This window comes from Neltuma alba, unplaced genomic scaffold (genome assembly GCF_004799145.2).
Source record: "Neltuma alba isolate B1F8T4 unplaced genomic scaffold, ASM479914v2 tig00001841_pilon, whole genome shotgun sequence".
Taxonomy (NCBI): domain Eukaryota; kingdom Viridiplantae; phylum Streptophyta; class Magnoliopsida; order Fabales; family Fabaceae; genus Neltuma; species Neltuma alba.
Window position 1 is genome coordinate 198,153 of NW_021632639.1, and position 16,553 is coordinate 214,705.

At 31.1% G+C, this 16,553-nt stretch overlaps 1 pseudogene; it reads right to left on the reverse strand.

The window, feature by feature from the left end:
* Positions 1-213: 213 nt before the first annotated feature.
* Positions 214-4,307, reverse strand: LOC114712646 (protein SMAX1-LIKE 6-like; annotated as a pseudogene).
* Between the last annotated feature and the right edge of the window lie 12,246 nt (positions 4,308-16,553).

Genomic DNA, 16,553 nt, shown 5'->3' on the forward strand with positions numbered 1-16,553 from the left:
GTTGAGTTACCGAAAATTTTATTATCCCCGTCTTAAAAACTTGAATTGTCCATATCATCTCAATATACCTACAAAAGAGTAAAAGACATTCTCACTTCCAAAGAAAACGGTAAATGGACAAAATCTGGAATAGTTTTTTCTTTTTTCAAACACGGCTCCCTGTCACTCAAACGAAGCATTTGTTATTAGCATTTGTGGGAAGTCATTCCATCATATAGAAGTTAGGAGCAAAGAATAGGCCTTTCACTACAGAACTATTGGGAAGATTACCCATTCATTTATCTTAGGAATTACAGCACAAAAAATTATTCTCCCAAAACAAAATCAGCGAATTGATTAGCCAATCAAGGCTACCAACTAGCAAATGCTATATATATCCTAAGACTAAGAGCTACATTTTACATGTAACTACTAATTACTATAATACATAGTGAGCAAAAAATTTTAGTTCAGGTTAATTCTAGCTGGAAGGCACACTCCAGGAACTTGCTCTTCCACAAGAATGCCTTCACAGGGAACCAGTTTCATTCCAAACTTAGTTGAAGGGTAACATTTCTGCTTGGCTTCATTGAAACTTTTGCCAAGCACATGTTCAATCCAATCCTCCACTGCATTTTCCCTGTCCGATAACCAGGCAGCTGCAAGTATTTGTGTCATTACTTCATAATCAATTTCCAGCAGAAATTGTGATCCGAATGTCCTTTCCAATTGTATGCTGACCCTTTTTAGTATCTTCTCAGCAAGTATGTCAAAATTTAAGGGCTTGAAATCCACTTTTTCATCAGTTTGATCACAGAAATCATTTAACCAGACTTGAGGGCCTTCCAGTTTGGGTTCGCCCTCGCTGTCATTATGATCCATGTCATCTTCAACCTCCTCTACAGGCATATTTAGATCCAAATAAGATCTTGATACGTCTTGGACTTGTTTCTGTACCTTGCTGCTCGTTGCTTGCTCTTTGTCGTCATTGATTTCAACCTGTTTTCTTTTGTTTGCAAATGTCTGTTTAGAGGACCCTTTTCTTGGTGTAACAATAACATTTGGAACACACCTTCCTTTGGCATCCTCAGAAATATCTCTTGGTAGTAATTGCATTTGAAATCTTTTGGCTTCAAGGATTCTTTCCTCGGAAAACATTGCAGGTTCCTTTTCCAAAAGGAAAGTAACATTACCTTTAGAGACAGTTGAGCTTACAATAAATATCACATTATGAATGCTGATTTCCCTTCCATGTGAGTCTGGAAATTTACCAGTCCTTAGAGCCTGAAACAAACTATTCTGCACCAAAAGATCAGCTTTATCTACATTTTCAAGAAAGAGAACTGCATTGGGTTTCTTACTCAACTCCCCAGCAATAAAGCCCACATCTGTTTTCCTCCTGATGTCATAACAGTTTGAATTCTGGCAATGAAATATTGAGCTTAACGGGTAAGCCCTGTCCTGAGAATTCAAATCCAAAGAGATCAGGCTTTCTGTGTTTCCAAATATTGTCTTTGCAAGTATTGAAGCGATTTTTCTCTTTCCAAATCTATCAGGTCCAAGAAAGGCAAACCAGATGTCTGTTCTAACACGCAAGCCATGACGCTTTCCTCTGCCAGACTTACAAAGGGACAAGGTTTGAATGATAGCAGATATGGCCTCATCTTGCCAGCCAACCTTCTCAGTGAGAACTTGACTAAGAGATTTGAAATCTACTGAGTTAAATTTCCCTTCCAAGCTAGGACCAGAGCATGAAGAGGATCCGGCAATTAGGTGTAAATAATCATCATTCAAAACCTGAAGGCGCTCTTTATGATTTTGGGGTTCCCGGGTGTTTGACTCCCGAGCAGCTGATGCATATATTGTCCCCAATCCCAAATCTGTGGTCACAGAAGTAAGGGAAAGAGATGATCTGCCGTCAAGCGTAGTACTGGCCCTAGAGGAAGGGTTAACCCAAGGGCTCCGTTTTTCAATGTGCTGTATCTCTGAAACTTTGGCTACCTGGTCAGATGAACTACAAACACTAGCAGCATCACGAGAATGTTGACTTTCATTAAAAGATGGATGCTTGCTGCTACTTTCTTTAATAAACTTGAACTAAAAAGGAACCAAGGATTGGAACTTTAGAGTGTTTTGAGATTATTCGGTATTGACCGATTTCAGGTATTGATGGAGTCTGTCACAGAAGTCACTCCATTTCTTTTGCAATCCAAAGATCTTGGCACTCAAACTTGCATTTTCTTCATTACTCTGCAATAGATGATGAAATTCGACCTTGTATAAATGCAGTTATGATTGAATCAAATATAGCATGTCAACTGATACAAAATTTAGTGGGGTTAGCTGTCAGTACAGCAATTTTCCCTACAATGGATCCACCACTGAGTAATCATTCTCTGTGTCTTTCTTACAAGGGTAAGAATGAGTCAATTCATAAACTTACATGCACCGTAAAAGAACCTACAATTTAGTAATCATAACACACCTGTACCGCGTCCAATCCTTGATCTGTCTCCACACTAGCTTTTTGTGACCAAGGCAAGCTTGTAGGGTAACCAGATGCCAAAGTCGCTGGACCTACTTTCAGAATATCAGCGACTTCTTGTTCATACTTTTGGTTGCAGGTGTGACATCGCGTAAAACTTTGATTTGTACAGCTTAGCGGGCTTTTGAATTCAGAAGGTGAAGAGAAAACCCACCAAAAGGTACAAAGGACCCCATCAAGCTGTAAGTTTATCATGAGCAGGGACTGTGAGACCCAATGGGAACAAGAACACTCAGAAAATAAAGCAATCAGGGAGAAAGAATTGAAGGCATCATCCCCAAGGAATGAAATAATCATAGCTAATATATATGACAGATTTTTCAAGATGATCGAGTCAAAACAAGAGTCAGGCAGGAAGTAAAGCATCTATGCGAAACAAGAACTGCTAAGGCTTCATAACATATATCCTAAAGTGGCATTATATGAGCCAACAGATAACAGTAATGTAACTGTTTAGGGCCTAAAAGATTGACCTTTCACATAAACAGTCAAAGTGCAGCTGTTTCTTATTGGAGCAAATAGTACATTACAATTTACAGCTAGTGCACTCAAAGGAGATAAATCATAAATGAAATTACTCTCTCCTTGTTTGGTACTATGTAATCTTAAATTTAAACTTCATTGCAACAACCTCCTAGTTTAGAGTAAGGATAAGATAGAGCTTTCCTAGAGCATATAGAGTTCGTCAAATGAATACATATGTAACCAGATATATAGAAGAATCAAGAAAAGCAACAAACAAAGAAATTCTCCTTGTCTGTTTTCACTTTAAGCAAACAACCTTGGAAAAAGTACTAACGCAAGTGTAAATGAACATACACAGAAACAGGCCAAAAGGAGGACACAAAAAGAGAAGAAAAAGACCGAAAACATAGCATTTGGATCCTAAATACCAGTGATGAAAAAAGTGAAAGAATTCGGCAATAGGCCAGTGAGAGTCATTAAATATTTCATCTGATCATTTATTTACCCATGACCTGGGTATTTGTCGACACTTTCTTCCCAAAAAAAGTCCATCTTACACTTCTAACCACCATTGCCTTTCCAACGACGCATACATATCTGTTAGCAACATGTAAAGCTCTAGATTCTACCCATTTTGACTTCCGCCCGATAACGACCAGCAAAAACTTAATTAAACGAAGTAAATATAGGACACTCACCTGGACTTCGGGTAGAGCCCTTCCATTGAAGGGGTGGCAGATGTGATAGTCAGTAGATGTAGATCCCAATCTTTTTCTATAGCTGGAAACTGAGCTACGAACTTCGAATACACATCGGAGGTTCCGGCTACGCCAATCACCCAGATTTTCTTACCATGAACTTCCAATAAGCTTGTCAATTGTGAAACAATAAAGCTGGCAGCACCACGAGGCACGCCGTCGCTCACGAACACTTCAAGCTCTCCGAAGTTCACCGCGATACCTGGACCAGAGCATTGCTCCAATGAACTACTCAATTCCTTAAATTTCAAAACCATCTTCTCTTCACCCCCACCTTCACCTAGAATCTCAGAAATATCCTTCTCAATGCTGATGACATTCAACCCAGCTATTTCAGCTGGCAACACTCCCTCTCGACATTTCTGTATCGATTCCGTAAAACTCCGAAGAGCACTTTTCGCGTAAATGCCCAACAACAAGGGGTTTCTCCTCGTCTTTCTAACAAGAACCTCCCCAATTCTTCTACAATTCTCATCCACGCCTTCGCATCCAGAATTCCCCATGAAAGGAAACTTGAAACCGGGCGGACCCGATTCGGAACCAGGCAAGTTGCACAAGACCAACGGAAAGTTCTAGAGCTTTTAAGTGAAGCCGCGGCGAGTAGGAGGAACTCCCGGGCGCGTGCAAGCTTCCCGGAGCTTGGAAGACGGCAAGGCGAGCAAGGCAGAGACAGCATGAAGCGAGGTAGTCTGCGCGTGGTTGCGGCGACGTGCAACTGCCACCGCATCGTCAAGAGCACGCGCCGCTTCTTCCGTCAAGCATTGCCTAGCTGCGTTGACCGGCGTCGGCATCGCCGGCGAGCATACCCGCACTTTCCACAGTATTATTATTTTATATATATGAACACAAATAAGTTTGGAGTTTGTTATGGGCGGTTATAGGCAGTTTGGAAAAAAATTTTTTGCAGGTAGGCATAAAAAATTGAAGAAAAGGAAAACAGAGAGTGGATCAAAGAGACAAGAAGGAATAATTTATTCAAGTATTGTTATTATTATTATTAGTGAAGTGAAAACTGAAAAGCAAAAGAAAAACAAAGCCCGGAGAAGAAGGGGAAAGAGGTGCAGAGGAAAAGTTTGTGAGAGAGAGTGATGAAGACGACGATGTTTGTGGATTAAGATGCTGGCTACGATTGTTGTGGTGGGACCCGATTGATGTGTGAGGGAGAGAAGGACATGTGGGGCCCTTCTATTTGGCCATTGAAGGGAGCCCCCTCTACGCATGTTCATCATCAGCCTCCATTATCTCTCTCCTAAATTCAAAATCTCCATTGAAGATGCTCTTGTCTCTCTCTTTATTGGAGATACATATTAATATATATACACACACACACTAGTTGCTGGTTACTAATCATAAGGCAGGAAGAGTTAGTTAAAAGATTTCTTCTTTTAAAATGTAAGATGTTGACCCCTGGTCTGTGAGTTCAGCTATCGAAAGGGTCAAACTCTCTCACAAAAAAAAAATTGATTCTGGGGAGTGTTATTTTGTTGTGGTTCTAGTCGTGGTGTAGGAGAGGCATCACCACAACATAGTGAAATTGTGAGATTTCTACCTATTAGGTCAGAAAAAAAGGACTTGCTTGTCATACTCCAGTACCTGGAGAGACAGGTCCTAATGGATCAAGTGTTAGGAACCCTACCCTTGAATCATGGGTGAGCCCAACTCCTTTTCTAAAATTTTGTTATGAAAAAAATGTAAGATTTTGTTAATTTTATTTTTTAAATTTATATATTAAAAAATATTTTTATTAATGAGTTAATTTTTCATGTAAACAGTTAAACAACTAATTTGCAGATGTCAAGTAATTGGTAAATTAGTTAGGTTAAAGTATACATTTACTACTTTAACTTTGTAAAGAGTTTTACTTTAGTTTATTAACTTTAAAAAAAATAATTTTAGTCATTTAACCCTAAACTTCTTAACAAAAAGTGATGACATTGAAATTTTAAATGCTAATAAAATATTTTTATTTTTATTTTTTTTCTCATTAGAAGCAATCATATTCAAGATATTGTCGAGCATTAAATGTGGACACCTCCCAGTAGGCATTTGAACATTAGTTTGTCACGTTGTGAGGGACTAGCCCCTTCCGCTAGATCCAACCCTGTTGGTTTGATAAAATATTTTTAATTACTAACATATTAGATTTAATTTTTAAAACAATCCTAATTATTACAAAAAGTCATCATTTAATTCTCATGATTTTAAGGTTAAAAGACTAAGAGTATGTTTTTTAAAATTAAATGATCAAATTGAAACTTTACACAAAGTTAAAAGACCATATTTATATTTTAGCCAATTAGTTATTTGTGATAAATAGATGCTGTCTTCCCAAAATACCCATATAAATCATATGTATTAAAATTACCTTTTAATTACTTGTAGGCAAAATGGATAAATATTAAAGACAAAATAAACCAGGTCTTATATTTAAAATCAAATTAGATTTTTAACTAACTTGTAGAGAAAATCTCAAAAAAATGATTGTTGAATTTCAAATTTTCAAATTAGAAATTACTATAAAAATGTGTTGTTATTTGTTTTTTTAATGTAGTCATTCTCTTTATGAGTATAGTAGCCAATACTGATTTAGAATTTTAAAATTTCAACAATCACTTCTTTGGAATTTTCCTTAACTTTTATATTAAAAGTTAAGATGTAGTAATACCATGCATGCGACCGATTAGATAAAAATATTATTAAAAAACTTAACAAAAATACCCAAACAAACATTCAAAAGGAATTGAGTTTGTAACATTCCCAAAATTATATCCGGACATACTAAGATCAAAATTCCCACTCTACATAACCTAACCTATATGGATTGGACTATTGCCTATTTATATATCAGTACATATATGGACGATATATTATACTTTCTCCTGTTACTAATATAAGAGGAAGATAAGTAATTTATAAAAATTAAAAAAATATGGTTATTTGTTAAAAATGTACATTAATTTTTTTAAAATACCTTTTTTAATTATTTTTATTCAAACTATCTCATGATAAAACTTTTTTAACAGGCATAATCAATATGGATAATTTGAAAAAAAAAAAAAAATCTAGCATGTAGAGCCAAAGTAAATCTTTAAATAATTCCTATATTTAGGATGAATAGAGTATGCCACTGGAATACTAAGCTCCATCAATATCTTAATACTACCTCTTGTTATAAATTAAGAATTAGTTGGAGATTTAATTTGGTATTAAATATAAGACCCATTTCATTTTGTCTCTCATAATTATTCATTTGTTCTCAAAGTGATTATCATAGTGATTACATATGTTAAAGAGTTTCTATTCCAATACACATGACTAACAAGCATATATTAGAAAAGACAATACATGTTATTACAAATAACTAATTTAACTAATTTTTTTAATATTCTCAAATAATTATTTCAGTTTTATATTAAGAACGGGACGAAGTATATAATAATACTACTTATGAGGGAGGTAGGTGGTGAAGGTAGGTGGCCAAAAATATGGTGAGCCACAATGCTGTAAAACTTAATGTAATCGAGATGTATTGATTTTTTTTATAAAAAAAAAAAAAGATTACGTAGGACACTACAGAAAATTGACTGTTGAATTTTGTTTAATCAAAAGGGAGATAATTGTAAGTTGCAATAACAATTGATTGGCAATCATGCTAATAAAATTTTGTTTCCAAAACTTATTCTAGAAATAAAATTTTTTACAAAATTATTCTAAAAACATAACAATAGATAACAGAGTGAAACAATTATTCTTAATTCAAAATCTGCTTCCATCCTCTTCCTATTTTGGTGCATCAGCTTTGAGAGGGAAAAAGCATGATTTTCTTGATTAGCCAACTTTGGCACATTTCCATGTTAGCGGATGCCCTTCTGATGTGCAATAATAAGCTAAGTACCATTCCCAGCCTTTGTCACAGTGACTCTCTGGTTGTGTGCATAGAAGATTTTTTTTTTTTTTTTTGACCGGGTGCATAGAAGATTTTTATAGATAGTGGAGATGTGCTTTAATAATTTATAGCGTACTCAAAGTTAGGCAAGCCCACGTGTGTACCCGCATCTGCTGCTTATGCTTTGCTTCTTACTCTCTTTTTTTAAAAAAAAAAAAAAAAGCAGCTTTATTCAGATTAAGTAAAAAGATTACGCATAAAAAGTCGGTCAATCACACATTATTAATTTGAGCAGAGTCTAAATAAGCAACAGGAGAAGGCCGATCCATCACTAAAACAAGAAAACAATGTACTGCAGAGGAAACAACAAGAAAAACAAACATAATGATCAGCATTTTGAAGACTAGCTAATTCCATCTTGAACCAACTACAACGTAGCTACTCAGTCTCAGAGTAGGAGTAGATACCACTCGGCAACATCGATAAAACAAAGGACATAGGAGGACGTTATCATGAACTACCACTAACTACTCATGACGTCGAAAATCTTGCATACATATATGAGTAAATTAAAGATGCTAGTTAAATTAATTAATGCGATATATTATTTCTAAAATACTTTAAGCATTTTTCTTAATTCCCTCTCTTTCTCTTCTGCTTTATTATTATTGGGAATATTAATAGGGTTAACTTGAAAAAAATTGATAAATGTATGAAATAAGCCTTACATTTACGACCAATATTAACTTTCCAATTAGGTTTTATATTAAGAATTGGAAGAGTATTATACTGAGAGTAAGAGTATCTTGATGTTTAATGACAAAAAACCTTCAAAAAGTCAGCTGGTTAACTTCACACTTCCTCTCAACATCTTATTAAGAAATAAATGAATGTTTTTTAAACTAATTTTTTTAAAAAATTAATCATATCAGTAATTATTGATAATAAATCTATTTGAATGAGTGCTGTTTGATAATGATCTGTTTCCTAGCGACCTATGAGCAAGGTTATCAAACTCACGAGTTTAAACAAACTCATAAGAATGATATAAACTCGGATTGTAAATTCGAATCGTGAACTCGGAACAGTTTACTTTTATTAATAAATTGATATTAAAAGTATATAATCAAATAATTAATAAATAAAAAATGAGAACAGTTTTATTTAAATATATTTTAAATTTAAATAATTAAAATTATGTCTATTAATGTTCATAATTTATCACATTCAACAAAGAAATTTATATAAAATTCATATACAAAGTCACAAGACATAATCAAATCCAAAAATTTAGCATGAGTTTAAGAGCGTTGACATAATTTTGTAAGTTTAAAACGTAAAAATGATAAACTCGGTAAATTAACTTGTAAGTTTAACCAAATTTACAGGTATCATGAGTTTAAGAGTGAATCGACATGATTTTCTTAGCTGGAAACGTAAAAATATTAAACTCGGAGAGTCAACTCGCGAGTTTAATAACAGTGCCTATGAGGTTATTATCATTGTGATCTTTTAATTCACATTGTTAAAGAATATAATATATGTAGATGTATATTAAATAAAAATAAAATTATTAAATTATTAAATTTTATGATAAAATTAAGAAAATTTAAGATTTTATTGTTCCGATAAAACATGTTGGATATCATGCCTGCATGGTACATAAAATGCACCTCAATTTGAAAGCAACATTTTCCCCTAGAATGTTAAGGATAGGAATTGGTAGCATGGCTTTGTATAACATCCAATTTTAATTTAAACAATCCAAATTTAATGCATTATATTAAAGAGAAATTCAAAAAAGATTCCCGATAGAGTCAACAGCTAGTTGTCTCAACAGTAATATTACCTTTAGATGAGATCCCAGAATTAAATCTGGCATTGATATATTTGTGTGCATCCATATATTTAAGTTATATTAAATTAAAAAATATCAATACTTTTGAAAATGTTGTACGTATAAAATACTAGTATTATGGATTAGGTCTTTCTCAATCAATAAAATTGCTTATACTAATATCTTCCCATCAAATCAATTGAAAAAAGTGCTTTTACAGAAGCTAAAACAAAACTCTTCTAATATATTTACTTCGTATACCGTATAATTATTTATAAAAAAACTAATCTAAATAATCTTACATAACTAAGATAAATACCAATTATCTATAAATAATTAAATTTATAAAAATTTGTACTATTAAAAAATTGTTATAAGTAATAGGTTTCCCATCAAACTAAGAAAGGACAAAGATCCAGATCCTACCTCGTTGGGCTGTGCAAGTAAAATTCTACTCTAGTTCTAAATATAGGACCTATATTATAGTATAAATTATATTACAAAGTGGGTCTTGTATTTACAACCAAAGAAGTATTATCTTTCCCCTTGTCTCATCTGTGCTCTGCAGAATGGCAACAACACAATACCTCACCTGCCAAACTTTTACATGTGATTAGCTCTTTCATACTTTATATATATATAATTGATTGTTAAAGAAACTATAGAACAAAAAAACGGATTTAACCTATCGAAACTGGCCAATCGTTCGATTCAGTTTAGGCAGTGAACAGTCAAGAACTGAACCGGTATCGAACCAGCTTGAACTAGTGAAAACCGGTAAAAGCTAGTTTGAACCAGTGATGATTATATTGCCATTGATGCTATTTTTTTATTCAACTCATAATATCTCAGTTACTATAGATTTGAATGAATTTTAGTAGTGATTTTGGTATCAATAATTATTAACTTTAGTTATTAATGAATTGTAAAGATCAAAACTCCCAATGTTGTTGTACTTTATTATTGTTACAATCGAATTATTATTATATTTCTTTGTATTTTGTTGTTAGTGATTATTAATGTTGTTGTATTTTGTTATTTTTAATTAAATTATTTTAATTTAATATGACCGGTTTGATCCCGAGTTAATCCTGGTCTAACTAGCTGACCCTTAAACTACTATCTCAACAGATTTAGTGTCCGCTCCGATTTTTTGTTCCTTGAAAGAAACTATTTTTTCTCCTCCTTTAAATTTTTTTTCTAGCTCATATAAAGTGGGATCTTCTTAGTTAAACAACAGGAAAATTATATTAAAGAATTTTTACAGACTAATATTCATAAAAAGGGATCTTAGAAATCAAACTTATTTTTAAGGACCATAGAAGGACCTTCTTTTCCAAGATACTTTAGTAGGAAAACTTGGTATAAAGTCTCAAGAAAAAAAATATGATTACTAAAACATCCTAATATCAATAAGGTGGTATGAAATGACAAGTTCTATTGCAAGAAGTAACAATTTCTCACTTACTATTGGGTTTTTAAGTAATTATCTTTTTACTGAGACCTTACAATAATTATCCCAAAGTTTAATTTTGCAAGATACAAAATGACTTGTTAATTCGTGAAGAAAACACATCCATTAAAGAGCAAAAAATATATATCATTTATTATATTTTTTTTATAATACGGAAAGCAAAATCATTAAGTCTATTTTCCTCATGCTACGTTTGTCTTAATTAACCTTGCAATGAAATTAAGCTAAGATAACAAACAGATTTTATGCAAGATTTATTAATCTAGAATACAAGCAAAACCAAACTTAGGCGACAAATGCAACAATACATATGTTACCAAAAAGAGAATGCAACAATGCATAAAATAACCATAGTGAGTCATGGGAATTTAAGTAATCTTCAACATTATAGATTCTTCTAAAACTAACTCATTTTAATTAATATATGAGTAAAATACACCAATTACCCTTCTATTTTATCTCAATTACAGAAAGCTCTCCTTGATTTTGAAAACGTATATAAACCTCCCTTATCGTTAAAACATATGTTACACAAACCTCCCTCCTATATTTAAGATTTTATTTCCATCCATCCAAACCGTTAGTTCACCATTAAGTTTGACTTTAAATTATTTTTTTGACCAAGATGCCCTTTTTTAAATAAATAATTATTTAGACATTTATATTTGGAAGAATCTTGATTAAATCTGCTTAAAATATTAAAATCCAAATTAAGGCCTACATTTTTAACAAATCTCTAATTAGGCCAATAGGCCTTGTTAGGAATTTTTAAATATTATTTAAAGACTAAAATACCTTTTTATAATTAAAAATAATATTACTTTGAAAAAATTTAAACCATGAAAACTTGACATTATATATTATATTTATTTATACAAAATGTTTTACGTAAAAAAATTGGAAATACTAAGAGCAAAAAATTAACAATGCATAATATAATATTTTATACTAATTCTGATATATTGATGAGAAATTTAAGAGAGCAGGGACTTTTTTCTGGTAATGGGAATAAGACTTTTTAATTACTTGATTCCAACAATATAATTGAAAAATCAGAATCTTAATGTATTAGTATATTTCAGTATCAAATTTTTCATTTTCTTAAATTCTTTGTTATATCTGCTATATAAATGCTCTCATCATGTTATATCTTATAATCCTATTGCTAAAATTCTTACTAATAATTAATATGAGTCTGTATTAGAAATTTAAATAAATTTTCCAACATTTTATGGGACGGATAGAGTAATATAAACTTTTTAAAAGAAAATCATACATTTTACTCTTTTAACAACATATAGAGTAAGAATGCGTGAAGCCAATGGTTCATCTAGCGGCATCTAAAGAAAAAAAATTTTAAGTTATAAATTGATTGGAGTAATTACTAATTTGCCACTTTAAATGAGTATTTTAGTCTTTTAACAACATTCAAAAATTCCTAATAAAGTCTCTTGGCCTAACTAGGAATTTGTTGAAAGTGCAGGCTTTAATTTGGATGTTGATATTTCAACCAGATTTAATTGGAATTCTCCATTTATATTTTCCAAAATTTTTTTTATAAAATCAAAAAATAATTATCTTTAAAATTTTTAATATGTTATAAAATTTATTAATTTTGATCTAAATCGTAAGATTTTATAATTTTCATATTTTACTTTAAATCATAAAATTAGTTCATTTTTTAATCAAATCTTTTATGTTTGCCTTAACTGAATGATATTGATATAACTTTAAAAATATAACTTAGAAATTTATTAGAATAAGGAGTAAAATAATGAATAAATTTTATTTTGATATAAATTTTAGTTAAAAATAATATTTTTAGGATATTCCTAATGGTGTTAACTAATTAGACCAAACTGTATGTTTTTAAAATAGAGGGGAGGTTTGTGTAATTGATGCAAACTAGAAGAGTAGTCAGAGTATTTTACTCTTATTTATTTCATGTAATCTTATCCCAAAACTTATCTAGTCTCAAATTTTTATCACGTCTATTTTATACAACTCAATGCGAAATATTCCTACCTATAACTGATTTTTTCGGGGCTAAGGTGAAATTTGATCGCGCCGCTTTTTGGATTCAAAAAATTTAGTGACAAATGAACCACATGTCCACACTCCACACAACCTTTTTAATAATGCGAAATAGTAATATATAAGTTAATTATCAAAGTAAAAGTCCAACTAAAAATAATTGACTACACTACTAGTGGCATTTACAACATATTCATTGAGTTTTATTACTTCGTCAATGTCATTTAGAATAAATTTTTTTACGATTTCAACACTTGAAAAAAACACATGTAAGAGGATCGTGTTTTAAATTATTTTCTGTGCTATTTACAACACTTTTACTGAGTTTTATTATTTTAAAATTTTATTTTTATCATGAGTATTGATTTGGAATTTTAAAAGCTGAGATCACCTTTTTAGGGTTTAGAATTTTCCCTTCATTATTTATATATCATAAAAAGAATTGGAGAAAGTACAGACAGGCTGTATTAAGCTAACCATTTTTGCTTCAAAAAAAAAAAAAGGCTAACCATTATTAGTATATAGAGTTGGTAAGAATAATAACCATGTTCCATAAGGGTATAAATTTTAATCTTGACTATGCTAGGTCCTTAAATTCAAGAAACTAAGAAAAACGAAAGAGAATATTCAAGCGTACACAAACACATGCATGCCTAAATTTGGACTTGCCCATAAAACCAGAAAATAATAATGTAGGAAAGAAGATGTGCTACTTTAGGGCTTGTTTAGCGCTCTGTTCAAAACGAGCTTTTAAGCAAATTCATGTAAATCGAGACAAAACTCTCCTTGCATATTTATCTCGTATTCTGTAAATCACATTTGAAAAGTTATTTATAAGTCAATATAAACAAGCCCTAAAATATTGGAAATCCATGTTCGATTTGTGTTGACTTTTTTCCACCTAAGATCATATCATCATCTCTTTTTATTTTTTTGTTGTTTTGGGAAGGGGGTGTTAATCCTGTATGGAAAATTAATTGGACAATGATATCTAAAACATTTAGGCAGTTCAAAATAATTAATTATAGTGGGAGAAAGATCAAATTAGCTTGATTACATATTGTTGATCTAAAGTTACATATGACTAATTCTAGTTCCATATTATGAATACCTAGTTGCATATGGATGTTATTACTTATTATAAATCCTAATTACATATCATTGATCCAAACTTACATATTGCTTATTCTAATTATACATTTTGAAAACCTTGTTGCATATGATATCGTATTGCATATCACGGATTATAATTGTATATCATCGATCTAAAGTTGCATAGTGATGATTCTAAGTGCATGTCTGGATGCCTAGTTGCATATATGACCTTATTGCATATCACAGATCCTAATTGCATATTGCTGATCCAAAGTTACATATGATTGATTCTAATTGTATATTACGGATGCCTAGTTGCATATAAGATCTTATTGCATATCACAGATCTTAATTGCATATCATTGATCCAATCTTATATATTACTGATTCTAATTGCATTATGTTACTATTTATATAAACAAAATTCTCAAACAAATTCTTATCTAGGAATTAATATTATAGAATTTGCACATCAAGAAAGGTGATTTGCACATTATGGGAAGGTATTTGTATATTGAGGGAGGCGATTTGCATATTGTGACATAAAAACTCATATGTAAGTAAGCATTAGTTATATACAAGTAGAGATCCGTGATATGAAATTAGTATTTGTATTAAACATTCATATGCAATAAGAACCCATATGCAAGTAGGAATCCATCATATGCAAGTGAGTATCCATTATATGCAATGAATCATATGCAAATAAACATATATCATATTATGCAAGTGAGAATTTGTCATAGGCAATTGAGAATCCATGATATGTAAGTGATGATCCATCATATACAATTAGCATTTGTATTAAACATTAATATGCAATAAAGACCTATATGCAAGTAGGGGTCTGTTATATATAAGTGAGCATCTGTCATATGCAATGAATCATATGCAAATAAGTATCTATCATATGTAATTAGTCATATGCAATTGAGGATTCATGATATGCAAGCGAAGATTTGTCACATGTAGTTAGCATTCATTAGGGCAATATAGTCTTTTTTCTATCACACTTACTAACATTTGAAGGACTCATACCTTTACATGTATGCGGTCTCATTCCCTAATTTGTCAATGGGACTTTTAACCAATTTTCCCAAGAAAGAAAATCAATTGAAATTTATTAATAATGTGAACTAAATTGTTAATGAGCTTTCTTATTAAAAATAAATTAATAACGATAGAATAATTATTCGAGAAATTAAAACATATTTATTTAACTAACAAACTATTGATTAAGATGGTAAGTGGTTTTATCCACATAAGAAAGAGAATACAAATTCAAATCCTAAGAAGCACACTTGTTGGAAGGGCTTTAACTTTAAAACTTCTGACCTGATAGAGATTAATTTCAAATTCAAAATAACTAAAGATACTCTAAGTTATATTTTTAAAAAAAATTATCCATTTATTTATTTGTAAGCAATAGTGCTAACAGCTTAAGCATCTAAATAAATTGAATCCATAACCTTCTATTTGGGGGGAAAAAACCTTGCATGCTACTCAGGCCTTAAGAATAAATTAAATTCTCTTATTTGCAATTTTTCCTCAAACCGCACTTTTCACATCCAAACAAATACCAAACAATGGAAGAATATCGAATTTGTAAAAGGGACCCTACCCTATTATGTTGCATCTTTTTTTATTTTTTTGCCATAAAATTTTGTTGCATTTAATTGAAAACAGTATTTTGTTTTTTAAAAAAATAAAAAAACTTGTTTAATAATTTGTCTTTGGCTAAGTGTTTTTAAAAATAAAAAAAAATCTGTTTTTTAAAAACTAAAAAAAAAAAAATTTTCAGTTGCTTTTTTTTCATTTCTTATTTTTTGTTTGAGAAAATTAGGACACCTTTTTTTTTCTTTACTCGATCAATTTTTCTCCATTTAAGAATTTGAGTTCTAATTAAAACTCCACCCTCCAGCCTCAATATGTTTATTTTCAAATACAATTTTTTAGAAAAATGATCCAAACAAATTTTTTTTTTCAAAATTTGCTTTAAAAACAATTTTATAAAATTTTTTTGAGAAAAAAAAATACAAGACAAAAACAAACATGCTCCTAACTACTAAAACACAAAGTGTAAAACATAATTATTTCAACAATCATGTACCTATTATGAATATAATAATATCTTTGTGGATGTCTATATATCTCTCATTATCTCTATATCTCATATAATCTCTAATATCTCTCATTATCTTTATATCTCACAATTATCTCATATTATTATGTAATCTGTAGATTCTATCAAAAGTATAAAGCTGTGCCTATAAATAGAGGTCATGTATAATGTATTGAGTACATTTGAATGGAATAAGAAATACTCTTGCTTGTTGATCCTCTCTTCCTCTGTATGATTCTTCTTTAAATTTTTTCTTTATTTATAACACGTTATCAGCAGGAAACTCTAACCAAGGTGCATATGATATACCTTTCTACCCCAGCATAATTTTAGAGTATCATCTCTATTATTTTTTTAG